This window comes from Anoplophora glabripennis, unplaced genomic scaffold (genome assembly GCF_000390285.2).
Source record: "Anoplophora glabripennis isolate ALB-LARVAE unplaced genomic scaffold, Agla_2.0 scaffold433, whole genome shotgun sequence".
Lineage (NCBI taxonomy): Eukaryota > Metazoa > Arthropoda > Insecta > Coleoptera > Cerambycidae > Anoplophora > Anoplophora glabripennis.
This window is the reverse complement of record NW_019416557.1, coordinates 166,888-180,877: the sequence shown is the minus strand read 5'-3', so window position 1 is coordinate 180,877 and position 13,990 is coordinate 166,888. Positions and strand designations below refer to the sequence as shown.

The following is a 13,990-nucleotide window of genomic DNA, read 5'->3' as shown; positions in this document are numbered from 1 at the left end:
AGTAAATTATAATACCTGTTTATTTTATAAATTTTCAGCGGAAAATTTACTATACTACATTGCTAGCCTCTGGTTATTATTATTATCTAATGAATATTCAACAAGTACTTTCATTTTTCCTAAAATATATGACTAAATAGTAATATGTTGTGTTGACGATTGAATACGGAAGAAAGAGAAAATGTAATTCTTACATCTACTTAATCTCCAACTCTTAAATGTATTACTGTTGACTTAATTTTATACTTGGTATTCAATTTTTAGAAAAATCGAAGGTAGTGAATAACCAAATAATTTCTTGAAGTATCAAAAAGTGTCACTAGGTAATACTAGAAGTTTTAAATAAGTAGGTAAAGCTAAAACATAGCATCATCTTAGTATTTTTTTTCTTTTTGACAACTGTAATTAGTTAAATTTAAAATATTTCTAAGTTTTACCAATCAGGTTTAGTATAAGGATGTCATAAATATGAAAATTCAATTATGCTGACAAAGAAAAATTACCTAATTTCATTCCAGATGTATCTCATTATTTAATTACAAATTATTGGTTTGGGAATAAGCAAAACATTTTTAAATAAATACATTTTTCTATATAATAAAGAAATTGTTTCATTTTCGACATATACTACATATGTATAAAATCATCGATTATATTAGATTGCTTGATGAAGCCGCTTTTACGATAAGTCTATCAAAAGAGGTCACTTTTTCTTTAAAAATTAAAAAAGAAAAAAGTGGTTTTATATTTTTTTAATAAACTTTTCAACTTTATTAGACTAAAGTTTCAATTTAAATTCACTATTTCAAAACAAAGTTTATTATAGACACATAAATTTAGTTCCTTCTCCATTTGTGAAAAAAAAATGTTTAAATTAATATAACCCACCCTTATGCTAAAAGGATTAGTCAAGGGTTATTCTTATGAAACTATTTCTGGTGAATTAATTTTCTCACATTAAAGTGATGAGATAAATAAAAAAATATACATCACTACATCATTTCACGATAAAATCGTTTATTGTTATTTATATTTTGGGATATTTATTTTATTATTTACGTTTTTCGGTAGTTGCAATCAACAAAAATGTTTATCGATTTAATTTCTAGACTTGAATACTCATTATTTGCAAATATTGAAAGAAGTAAAGACCTATGGAAGCAGGCAAATAAAGTATACCTAAACTGTCACATTGAAATGTCAGTTTTGAGAACTGATTCTCGAAAGGGGAACTATCTTCATGCGAAGTGACTTTTTATTTTTTTATCTGCTTTTCCAGTGTACAGAAAAAAATAACCACTTGGTTCAAGTGTTGTTTCATTATTTTTTAGATTTTGTCTAAAGTGGCAAAAAAACCCAAATAACCAGAAAACAAAACAATCTAGTGTATATAGAAAAAAAATTGAATGTAATATTTTTTAGTTTCATTTTACTGTTAGATTCTAGAAAAAGATTCGTGTTTCCAAATACATTGAAAATGAGCGATAGAAATATAGCTCCAAAAAATCAATAAAATGGTGAAGGCGCCGTGTTATGAAAGGAAGTATTTTGTTACGTACATAATAAACTGTATATATTGGGAACTCGTAGGAAACCGAAACCGAATTGGTAAAATACAAAAAAAAACTATCTAATATACCTGTAATACATATTATTTAATTTAATTTGTTAAATACTAATATAATAATTTAATTTATTCACCTCTCCATTGGAATTAGAACCATAAAAAATACAATAAAACTATTTCATATTTTGAAAGGAATTTATGAAAAAATATAAAAGGGGACTTATTTATAAAACATACAGGATGTCCCTACATTCCTTATGCATGAAATACGAATTATTGGGATCAAAATTCATCAATTTAATTAAATTTATTTCTATTGGAAGTCGCTTCGTTTAATCAATGTAAACATTTACGTATTGAAAATGATCTGTACTCCAAACTGTACAACTTATCTTCTTAGTAGCGATGCATCCGTGTCATCTTGTATTATAATAATACATTACATGGAAACTTGCACTATAACTCTTCCATCCTAAGAAAGAAGCATTCCTGAAAGGTTGACTTTCTTTTCTTTTAATTCTATTTCCTCTGATCGATTGCCTTTATCCGTGCTCTTTTTTGTCACCGTTAGACCATCTTATGTAAAGCTTAACATCAGCAGTTTCTAATAAGGCACACAAGATAATAATTTGTAAGACTTAGACAAGATTTAAATATGAAAATTAAAACTGTTGCAAACTATAAAACAGTTAGATACTTTACACAATGATGATCATGTATCCCACAAAACATGTCCATCCTCATCCAACTAGCAGAAGCGTAATATTCGGAAATTTTACGATTTATAAGACGCGTTTTACTAGTTAAAAACGTTAACACAATCATTATGAAAATGAACAATTTAATACAGCTGTTATGTACAGATTCGAATATTGATCTTTAACTAGGTACACATCTTTCGTACTATACAAATGGAACATAAAGCTTATAACACATCGGTGGGTCATTAATAATGGTACACAGCTTAATGATAGATTGTTTACGTGAAAGGATAGCGATTGAGCCAAACATGCCTTAATCAATTGTTGCTCCCATTCGTTCTACGGGATGTTAAAGTTGAAAAAATATTTTCGAAGATTTTTTTTAAATAAAAGTATAGTTGTTTAATATGCGCTATACACATTATTCTGTAGAGAAATAGTTTAATAAGCCCATTTCTTTCAGAGTAAGAATAAATACGGTTGCAAGACTTCCTGTTAAAAACATATGACCATATCTGTATAGGAGTACAGATATATTTCTCATTTTTGTAAAAGCGACAATTTCGGTTACTATGTCAGAAGTTCATCTATACCAACATGCCGAATTTCATTTAATTTGGACAGTGTTTTAGAGTTATTTGGAAAACATAAATTGTCGCACTGTCTGGCAGGGTCAACCTCGGAAAGAGATAAGTTGCATTAAATTGTTTACTTTGACCTCAAAAATCTATGGTAATTCCGTATTCACAGAATATTGGGACACATTTCGAAATAATATATCTATACCTATGATCATATGTATATACCTACCTAACATCTTTATAAAACAGAATTATAATACATAAAAATTCTCTCATTTTAAAATAATGAACCTATATAAGTTAATACTGCACATTCAATATGACGTGAGTTATAGACGTGTAGGTTTTAAAATACCTAACAGCTAAGTTTCTGGTGGTTTACAATGCCTTTGAAACGGGGAACCCTTATGTACGTGAGTGTTTATAACGGTTTTTTATTAGGAATCTCCAATACACATGTGTCGATCTCATATTTTTGTCTCTTATTACCTACACAATCTAAACATCTTTGCCATTAACCTGAAACACGCTACGACGACGACGTCAACACTATTTTTTTTTAATTTAAGGTCTAAATTTAAATTAGCATTTAGTGTTAATACACTACTCTACTTTACATTTTATCTCAACTCGATGACGATAAAATCACTGTTGCAGAAAGAAAACTGGAGTTATCGTCATTTGTTTGTTTACAATTTCTAAAATAGATTAGTTAGCTAATGTAAAGGGTTCGATTTCACTGACAAATTTGTATATGTTTATTGAGGTAAGTACAGTCAGGTAGTTAATTTTGTATAGTTTTTCAAGATTAACTGGATTAATTGTTTAACTACTGGTGTGGTCCCCAATTGTTGGAAAAAGGCAAATGTAATACTTGTTCCCAAATATTCTAATCCTACTATTATCAATCATTTTAGGCATAAGTATATTATCAGTTTAAAATATTAGAAAAAGTTGTTAATGAGCAGTTTAATGGATATTTAATGAAAAATAAAATTATTTCTTCGACTCAGTCGAGTTTTCCTAAATCTCATAGTACTTCCACAGCGTTGCTTAGTGTTATGGATGATATTTTAAGTGCTTGTGATAAAGGTAGAGATAGTTGTGTAATTTTATTAGATTATAGCCGATCATTCGATACCCCAGTCCTAGACTATGCTACTCTTAGTACTAAACTTAATTACTTTGGTATTAGTAATTTGTTATTAATTTTTTTTTTAAATTATTTAAGTAACAGACACCAAAAAGTTCTTTTAAATAACACGTTTTCAGAATATATTTGCTTAATTAAAGGTATACCTCAAGGTAGTATTTTAGGTCCCCTACTTTTTTCCATATATACATCAGATTTGTATAGTCACCCAAAATTTTCTCGCTCACACCAGTGTGCTGATGACACTCAAATCTATTTATATATTTTTGTTTCGGCAAGCTGAATTTATCACTATAGATGCTAAATATTATGTACAATAACATATTAGTTTCCACAGTCATACAGTCATAAAAATGGGAGGAAGATTGTTTACAGGGTGGTTAATTGTATAATTTTTACGTAAATTCACGTTTTTCGCTTATAACTTTTTTTCCGTTCATTTCCACGAGAAAACTGTAAAGTACTCTTTTCGTTTTCAAAAGACCTACAAAACTAGCCCTCGACCGTAAAAAAATATTGATTAGATCAAAAGTTATAAACAGAAGCAGTTTATTTATGATTTTTGAATTAAACATTTATAAACTGCGTTATTATTACCAGAACATTTCGGCATTGCATCCTCTCATTCCTTATCACTGTCTAATAACTCACATGAAATCTGGAATCGATAAGTTGAATATGATACGCCTTCCGAGTGTTCACTCTAACTTTGTACACCTCATTTTTGAATCAGCCCCATAATCAGTAATCTAGTGCTGGAGGTCTGGAGATCTTGGAGGCTAACTAATAGGACCACCGCGTTATGGCCTTATAAACAAATTAACTAATTATTATTCTGGACGATCCCGAGGATCTTCCACAATCGTACTGATTTTTTTCATGGTAGATTTCATAATAATACATTGAAATCTATCATTTTTTTTAATTTCAAATTTGCAACCTAGAATTTTTTTATTTTTTAGCCTTAGTTGCAAAATGAAATATACGACGCACGAGCGTGATATAGTTATATATTATTACATATTCGGAAAGCTTATGAAAAGAGATATAAGTTAAAAAAAATTGTCAAGATTCGTTGAAAAACAACGCAGTTACAGACTGTCAAATATATTATTTTCAAGCGAATTTCGCTTATATAACGGCAGGACTATGAATATTATCGTCATTTTCTTTGGACTCGCTGTCGTTCGCTTCCCCCACCCTTCCGCCGCGCCACGGCTCGCCGAAAATAGCGACCCACTGACATTTGACAATATTTCTTATAGCTGTTTTACATTGATAATTTTTTGATCAATTAATTCATGAAGTCGCTTCATCAAGAAATTGGACAAGTGTAATTCACCAAATCTGCTGTCAAATAACTTCATGAATTTATTCATCAATTCTTGACGAATTAGAGCATGTTCTAATTTTCGTCAATTTCTTCGTGAAGTTCGGAAGTACCAACCCAACAGATTTCCAGCCTCAGGTCAGTAATGAGGTTATGTTATTGGAATATGTAAATAATTGTGTGGCGTCGTGCTAGTTTTGCATTGTTTTACTGATTTGTTACTTACAAACACTAATATTTCTATAATATGTGTCAAAACGGTACCGCTGTTGTATCACTGCAATTATGAGTGGAAAACCACTGTTTACCAATAAATTCGTGAATTAATTCATGAAGAACTTCGTCAATTTATTCATCAATAATTTGTCAATGTAAAACAGCTATTTTAGAACAAGCTCTAATTCGTCAAGAACTTGATGAATAAATTCATGAAGTTATTTGACAGTAGATTTGGTGCATTACACTTGTCCAATTTCTTGATGAAGCAACTTCATGAATTAATTGATCAATAAATTGTCAATGTAAAACAGCTATTATACACTTAACATACTTCCACAAATAAAATATTTTTCCTGGGAAAGTACTCGGGTTGCCTACCAACCTAATTTGTTTAACAATCGGCCGTCAACTTTGACAGTCTGTAACTCCGTTGTTTTTGAACGAATCTTGACGATTTTTTAACTTAAAGCTCTTTTCATAAGCTTTCCGAATATGTAATAATATACAAGTTCGGAAACTCCCCATGGTACATCGGCCGTTACGTGAGAGCGATAAAGAAAGTCATAGAAATCCGTGCGATAGACAAGGATTTCTTTACTTTATTTTGTCGCCCTCATGTAAAGGGAGATGGACCATATGAATTTTCCAGCCCTGTATAACTAAATCACGCTCGTGCGTCGTATATTTCATTTTGCAACTAAGGTTAAAAAATAAAAAAACATTCCGGGTTGCAAATTTGAAATTTAAAAAAATATATAGATTTCAATGTATTATTATGAAATCTACCATGAAAAAATCATTGCGATTGTGGAAGATCCTCGGGATCGTCCAGACTAATAATTAGTTAATTTGTTTATAAAGCCATAACTTGTAAACTATTTAACTTACCGATTCCAGATTTCGTGAGAGTTATTAGACAGTGATAAGGAATGAGAGGATGCGATGGAATGTTCTTTGAATTCGCAAAAGTTACAAAAATCACAACATAGCTGATAGCTGCCCAAGGTATTGAAAGTCAAAGTTTTTTGCAAATATCTCGCGTTCTAGGCATCGGACATTTACAAGATTGGTAAATTTACAGTTTCTAAAAATATTTTTGAAATTGCATTCGTTTCCACACCACCCACGAGGTTACTCCATGACATTCAATTCTGGATTAAAAAATATATTTTTCCTAACGAATCAAAAGTCTAGCAGCGTTGTCTTGGTAGAAATTAATTTAGCAATAGCGCAAAACGTCTATAGTTCATGGATCCAGCGGCTCAACATACAATAATCACATAGGAATAAATCTGGACTATACAGGGTGTCCGGAAATTATGTGTCAAGACTTCAAGAGGTGATTCCTCACAAAAAATTAGGGTCACAAAGTCCTATAACAATTTTTCGAAAACTCCATATTAACGGAGATAAGTACAGGGTGTCAAACAATTTGTTTTTTTTAATTTTTCTTAGATAACTTTTTTATTTGTGATTTGATTTTTTCCAAGTCTTTCCTATGTATTACTAGTGCCCGTGTAGATTTATGTTCCAAATATGATCAAATATTCCAGTGCCAAAGGGCCTAACCTGACCTTAATCTTCGATTCATGGCCCACAACTTTTAAAATAAATAGCGCTTTCACCGCTTTATAAATTTGAACAGCACCATGTTAAAGAGTATAAAAAAATTATTTAAAAAAGTATCTCTTGTTGCGATACAATAAAATGAACCGTTTCTGAGAAAAACGACTTTAAACATTTTCATGCGATAACGCTGCTTTAAACTGATTTTTAAGATTTACAAAGGAGGCTTTGAAAACAATAACTTAATGTTGCCTTAGCTACTTTTGACAGATAATATTTATGTGAATTATTCTGTTGTGATCATTTGTGTGTAATAAGTATCGTGATTAGAACTGATAAAATGAATAATAATAATAACAATAATAATTATAATAAATATTCGAATGAGGAGCTGCGCGACATGCATTATTATTATGGCTTAGCTGCGGGAAATGCATCAAGAGTAGAACGTTTTTATCGAGATGCATTTCCAAATAGAAGAATTCACGACCGCAGTTGTTCAGTACTGTTCATCATAGATTGGGTGACTTTGGCTCTTTTATGACGAGGTGGTTTGAGGTCGGTCCCCCACGACGAACTCGAACTCCTGCGGCTGAAATTCGTGAAATGGATGTGGTTGATAATAATCCTGATATAAGCGTTAGGTTAATTGCATCGCAGGAAAATATTCCCAAAAGCTCAGTCCATAAAATTTTGCAGGAACAACTCCTGCATCCATTCCACTATCAAAAAGTCCAAGCCCTACTCCCTAGAGATCCGATTGCACGACTGAATTTTTGCAGGACAATTATAAATCTCCATTATGGCAACAGAAATTTCATCAATTCAATTCTTTTCATGGATGAAGCTGGATTCGGGCATGATGGTGTAATAAATCTACATAATAAACATTATTGGTATGACGAGAATCCTCATTTAGTGGTGGAACGTGGATTCCAGAATAAATGTTCTGTGAATGTATGGGCTGGCATCGTGGGAGATCATTTAGTTGGGCCACATTTCTTTCCTCAAAGGCTTGGTGGTGAGGTTAACCTACACTTTTTATAAAATGATCTGCCAGTTTTGTTGGAAAAGTACGACGTGCAATGTGGCTACTGCATGACGGTGCACCCCCTCATTACAATTTAACGGTGAGAGAGAACTTCAATGAAATTTTCCCTGAGAGGTGGATAGGGCGTGGTGGATTCATAGAGTGGGCTGCCAGATCGCCCGACTTGAACCCGATCAACATTTTCCTTTGGGGCTATGTTAAGCCACTGGTATACAGAAGGCCTGTGAATAACGTGGAAGAGCTAAGGCAACGAATTATTGACAGTTTTGCAATAATAAGAGCAAAAAAGGGCATATTCTCCAGGGTTCGTCGCAATTTTCTGAGAAGAATGGAAAGGCAACATTTCGACAACTTTTTATAAGAGCATAAACCAAATAAAAATGTTACTTAATATTGTAGTTAGTGAATAAATTTTGTATTGATGAGTTGAAACTGTGAATATCAGTTTAAAACAGCGTTAACACATGAAAATGTTTGAAGTCGTTTTTCTCAGAAACGGTTCATTTTATTGGATCGCAACAAGAGATACTTTTTTAAATAATTTTTGATATTCTTTAACATGGTGCTGTTCATATTTATAAAGCGGTGAAAACAAAAAAGTTGTGGGCCATAGATCAAGGATTAAGGTCAGGTTAGGCCGTTTGGCACTGGAGTATTTGCATCATATTTGGAACATAAATCTACAAGGGCACTAGTAATACATAGGAAAGACTTGGAAAAAATCAAATCACAAATAAAAAAAGTTATCTAAGAAAAACTAAAATATTTTTTTTTGACACCCTGTATCTCCGTTAATATTGAGTTTTCGAAAAATTGTTATAGGACTTTGTGACCCTAATTTTGTGAGGAATCACCACGAGATTGAAGGCGCTCTGGGGAAAAGGACGGTGATTAAATTAAACATATCGGAGATATTCGTGTGATTACTATGAGGATATGGACAGTGGCATATTTGCGTCTATTTTGACTCACATCGAACCTGGTGCAGTGACTGCTATAGATAATGCGCCTTACCATAGACGACAAATAGAAACATTACCAACATCTGTATGGAGAAAAGTCATGGAATTACCGAATGGAGTATCTACATGCATTGTTTTGTATGTTTGTAGTATTTTTAATGATATTGTAACTATTTTATATTGAGTTTACCTATCTTTGTATATTTTTTATATTAAGTGATCTCAGCGTACTAAGTTATGTTCTTTTCCTTCTCTTTTGACGTGTGTAAACATTCTGGTGTGTTGACATGAATTGAAATAAATAAATAAATAACTAGGATATCGATACAAGAGTTGAAATTGCAATAGAACCACTTAAATACCTTTAGGCGCAGATTTAGTATCAGTGACAGTGGATTGGCAATAGCGACAACACTAATTAATGATTTTTTTTAATGCTTATAACGGTCGTTTCTAGTTATCAGTCAAAAAGATATACAGGTTGAGCATGAGTCACTGCCAAATATTTCGGCATTGCAGTGCAGTTGCGAAAATACAATTATCCAACATTCAGTTTTCTTAACTGACTCAATAAACCAGATCTTCAACTAAACGGACATTTTTAGGGAAGACCAAAGAACCAAATCTTAAATAATTCTTCAGTGTATGACCGGATGTTCAGAAAATTGTTTCGTTTATATTTTCCGTCGTTTCCTTATAGCGCGCGTACTGTAAATCCAAAAACAAGAAGTAGAATCAATAAAAATAATTAATGGATTTAAAAATTTGTGTTTGGAGAATGAGACGTCATTTAAATTCCAAAATCTGCTCGTCCAACCGGTACCTACTTCTCCTAAATTAAAAAATTTTACTCTACGCAAATGCATTTCCAGTAATACGATCATTATATACCACTCAGTCTAAAGCCTATACTGCATCATTATACTTATAAGTATAATCTCTTATGTCTTGGGGATAACCCGAGGTCACCACAGTTTTATTTATTTATTTGGTGGGAGAATGCTAAGTGACCAGAGCTAGTGATAAACAGAATTGACTAGTATACCGGCTGAGAACCGCCACAATACCGGTTAGTGTTGTTGAACAGGTGCCGTGGAGATTAGACATCAAGGTGAGTCTTGTTGGTAAACACAATCAAATAAACGTTCTTAATAGAATACAAATATTTGGTTAACATTTATTTTAAAGGTGTTAAATAATGATTATCTAATATAGCACAGTATAGTAGCGTGGAGACGGTGACACGGTATGTCGCGCAAGTAGATGTAGTAGGTGATAAATATTCATATTTTTGTACCTACACATTAGTCCTGCACCTATCAGTCTTTGTAACTTTTTTTGAAATCCAAATTAAAATGTTGGAATACCTTTTATTCGAAAGTTATATTCTTTTACCTATGGAATATAAGATATGTGAATTTAAATTTGCCCTTCTGTTTTGTGAAGTCTATGTCTATGTACACGAATTGTTTTAATTTTTAAATACTTTAGAGCTATACAAGTAGATAATGGAAACATCAGTTTTAATTCGCTTTTTTAAGAAACAGTTTAAAAAATTACGTTTGAATTTATTTTCAGTTTTCAAAGCAAATTAGAAAAAATATTGAAAAATATGTTAAGCGATTTTTTAAATTACCAAATTTCATAACAAAATGTTTATTGCTAATTGTAAAATTAAATTAATGTGTTTTATTATTTTTGTTTTTGTTTCTAAACAAGGCAAGCAACCTATGGAGTCATAAGTAGATAAATTAAAAAAAAAACAAATAAAGTATTCACTAATTTTCTTTTTTTTTAATTTTACACTTCTTCCTATGAGGTATACTTAACCCTCAAAACTCACACTAGTGTGAATTCGCACCATCGTAGAGCCGTTTCAGTCTGTTATTATCGGCCAAACTAGAGATTCTGAATATATCGATCGGTGCGAATTCGCACTAGTGTGACTTTAGTATGGACAAAAGTGGGACTGAATTGACTAGAACAATTAGTTATTGTTAATAATTTTTCAAACATTTTTTTTTTCATTAATAGTTTAATTGTAACATGTTTTTGTCAATATTCATGGATCATATTGTTTAAATTAATATATTTATACAAAAAAAGTGCAAAATAAATATCAATATACAGAAAAGGTGCCAAAAATCACAACTTCAAAAAATGCCGGAAAAAACGATAATATCATTTTATCAATACGGGGTACTTTTTTCTTAACAATATAGACCAAAGATCAAAATCTTCAAAATCCTTTTTTACTTTTTCTCTAGTCATTATTTATAAAAAAAATTCGAATTTAATTTTTTTTTCAATAGCATTTTTTATTAACAAATTAATTTTCTTCTCAAAACTAATTACATCATTCGATTTCTCGGAAAATTTTACCAAGTTGACAAAATCCCAATTCGCACTAGTGTGACCTTTGAGGTGGCCCACCCCAAGTGTGTCCTTTGAGGGTTAAATAAAAAATCATCTAGCCAACAGATAAATGAGAGAATAACTCAGATTTACAGAGAAATTTCTTCCCAAACATTTCAGAAATGTCATAAAAATTTTCCGAGTACGATGTAACAAAAACGTAGAATAAATCGGAGATTTGAGAAAAATTTCAGAAATTTGAGATTGAATCTGCATGTTATTATTTGTAGTTCTTTTGTCGTTCTGTTGTAGCCATTATAATTAAATAGTTCATCCAGTAAAATTAAAAATTATTATTTAATTTACAGATTTCATCGTTTGCATAATCTATTTAAGAAATTAAATGATAAAAACCAATAATATTAATTTTAGAATTAGCAATTCACATTTTTCATGAAATATCATACCTAAACAAAAATGCGGGGGCACACTCCGTCACCCATCAGATTTTAGATAAAGAAAGTCGCTAACCATTTTTGATAATTGAAAATAAATTCAAGTGTCACGTGACGCAGGTAATAACTTTTTTTTAAGCTATGTCACCTTTATTGAATACTTTAGGGCAAAAGCATTCGCTGCTTCTAAGAGTCTATCAATCTTATTTATCTATAAAAGCGAAGACAATAATTAAAAGCTTTACCGAGAAAATGTCGTTTATTATTACATCCAAAAGAATATCAAATGCATTTGTTATACGGATATCAAATTTGAAATTTTGTAATAAATTTTCTTATTGCTTATTTAACTTTAATATAATAGTTGTATCTAAATTTCCTCCATAGAAAGTAGCTTTTAATTAAACCTAATTTGGAATGGATATGTATAAAATGGAAATTTTATTGTTTTTGAAAGTTTATACCCGACTCAATATGAAAGGAACTAGATAAATCGGACAGTTCGTATAATAGGAAGAGTGTTAAATATCTGGTAAGCTCATCTTGCATTAAAAAAAATACTGCAGAAATTCATAAAAAATTGGAACTGGATTAATCAACTGAAATAAATAAAGATCATTTAATTTCAATTCAATTAATTAATAATTCTGTTCAAATTTGCAGCAAAGTTCAGTATATTTATATACCAGAACGAAAAACATTTAAAAAAAAACGAAAAATTAAAGAACTACAGCCACACCACAGATAATTATACAAATAACTGTCCAAATTACTTTACAATATAAGTATATTCCAAATCTAAGGAATAGTCAGCAGTAAATATAATACCTATTAGTTGTATGGATTCTATAAGTACAAGAAAATTATTTTTCCAACTACTTGTTCATTTAAGTGCATCCAAACACTGTTGTTTGATAAGAATGATAAAATAGGAAATCTAAAACAAATATCGTCTTGAGTTGGTTCCAAATAATTACATATTTACTTCAGATAATTCATGTTTACCTAATTATCTTATTGTTCCTTCAGAATATACGCTAAAATGTTCATTGAACTAATATTTATAGAGGGCAATGCTTCCGGTGAAATTAAAATCATCAGTGTTTGTGTTGAATCAGCTGTTAATACGTGTGACATTGCTAATAGAAAGTTTTTATTGAATAACGATTTGTTCCAAAAACTTTGTTAATTTATCGTTTGATATTGTCACAGTGTAGAGAGAAACCAGTTGTAATATTTCGATATTAAGTTGGTACTATAACTACTATAGTAGATGTTTAGATTAAAAATTGTAATTCCTTAAATTCAGCATGACCTTTATAAATAATTATATGTAGTATTATTTATAAACGAGTTTTATTGGAAGATAATCAACGTTGGAAGTTTTTAAAAAATATGTTTGCAAATTATATTTATATTGTTTAGCAATATACAAATTAACATACACAATTAATGAGTCCTATTAAAATTTTGTTTACTGCTCCCAAACTGAAGAATAAAATACTTAATTTGATATGTTGCTGTTATATTGTACAGGATTAGTCACTATAATCTGACAACTTATTGTGAGTTTATTATTGACATTACAAAAAAGCTTTTTTATGAATTTTTATAATACAGTAGGTATTAGAAAAAGCAATTGAACAATGGAAATCACTAAATTAAAGAAAAAAAATGTTTAATGGAACACCCTATGTATTACTGCATATTTGAATTTCTCTTTTCAAAAATATACATATACACAGGGTGTCTCATAATTAGCTGCCAACCCTAAACAAGCCGATTCTATGATCAAAACTAAGTAAAAAAGTTCATATGAACATGGGTCCGGAAATGCTTCCTAAGGGCACAGGGACCCATTGAAGAGGGAGGAATGGAAATCATTTTTTTGCAATATCTCTCAATCGCGTTGTGATAAATGAATGAAATTTGGTATACACAGCTAAATTTCATTCATTTATCACAACGACTAATCCATTTATTTCCACAAGGTCCATTGGGGTGGGTACGGGGGGGCCCTTGGTACTTTGCGTGTGTAACTTTTTCATCT

At 30.8% G+C, this 13,990-nt stretch overlaps 1 protein-coding gene across 2 annotated transcripts in view; it reads left to right on the top strand.

The window, feature by feature from the left end:
• The first annotated feature begins 10,156 nt into the window (after positions 1-10,156).
• LOC108910569 (inter-alpha-trypsin inhibitor heavy chain H4) overlaps positions 10,157-13,990 on the top strand; it is a 34,677-nt gene continuing 30,843 nt past the window's right edge. For both annotated transcript variants that reach the window (XM_018715214.1, XM_018715213.1), the window contains exon 1: positions 10,157-10,241. The gene's annotated coding sequence lies outside the window, so the exon portion shown is untranslated. The remainder of the gene's footprint in view (positions 10,242-13,990) is intronic.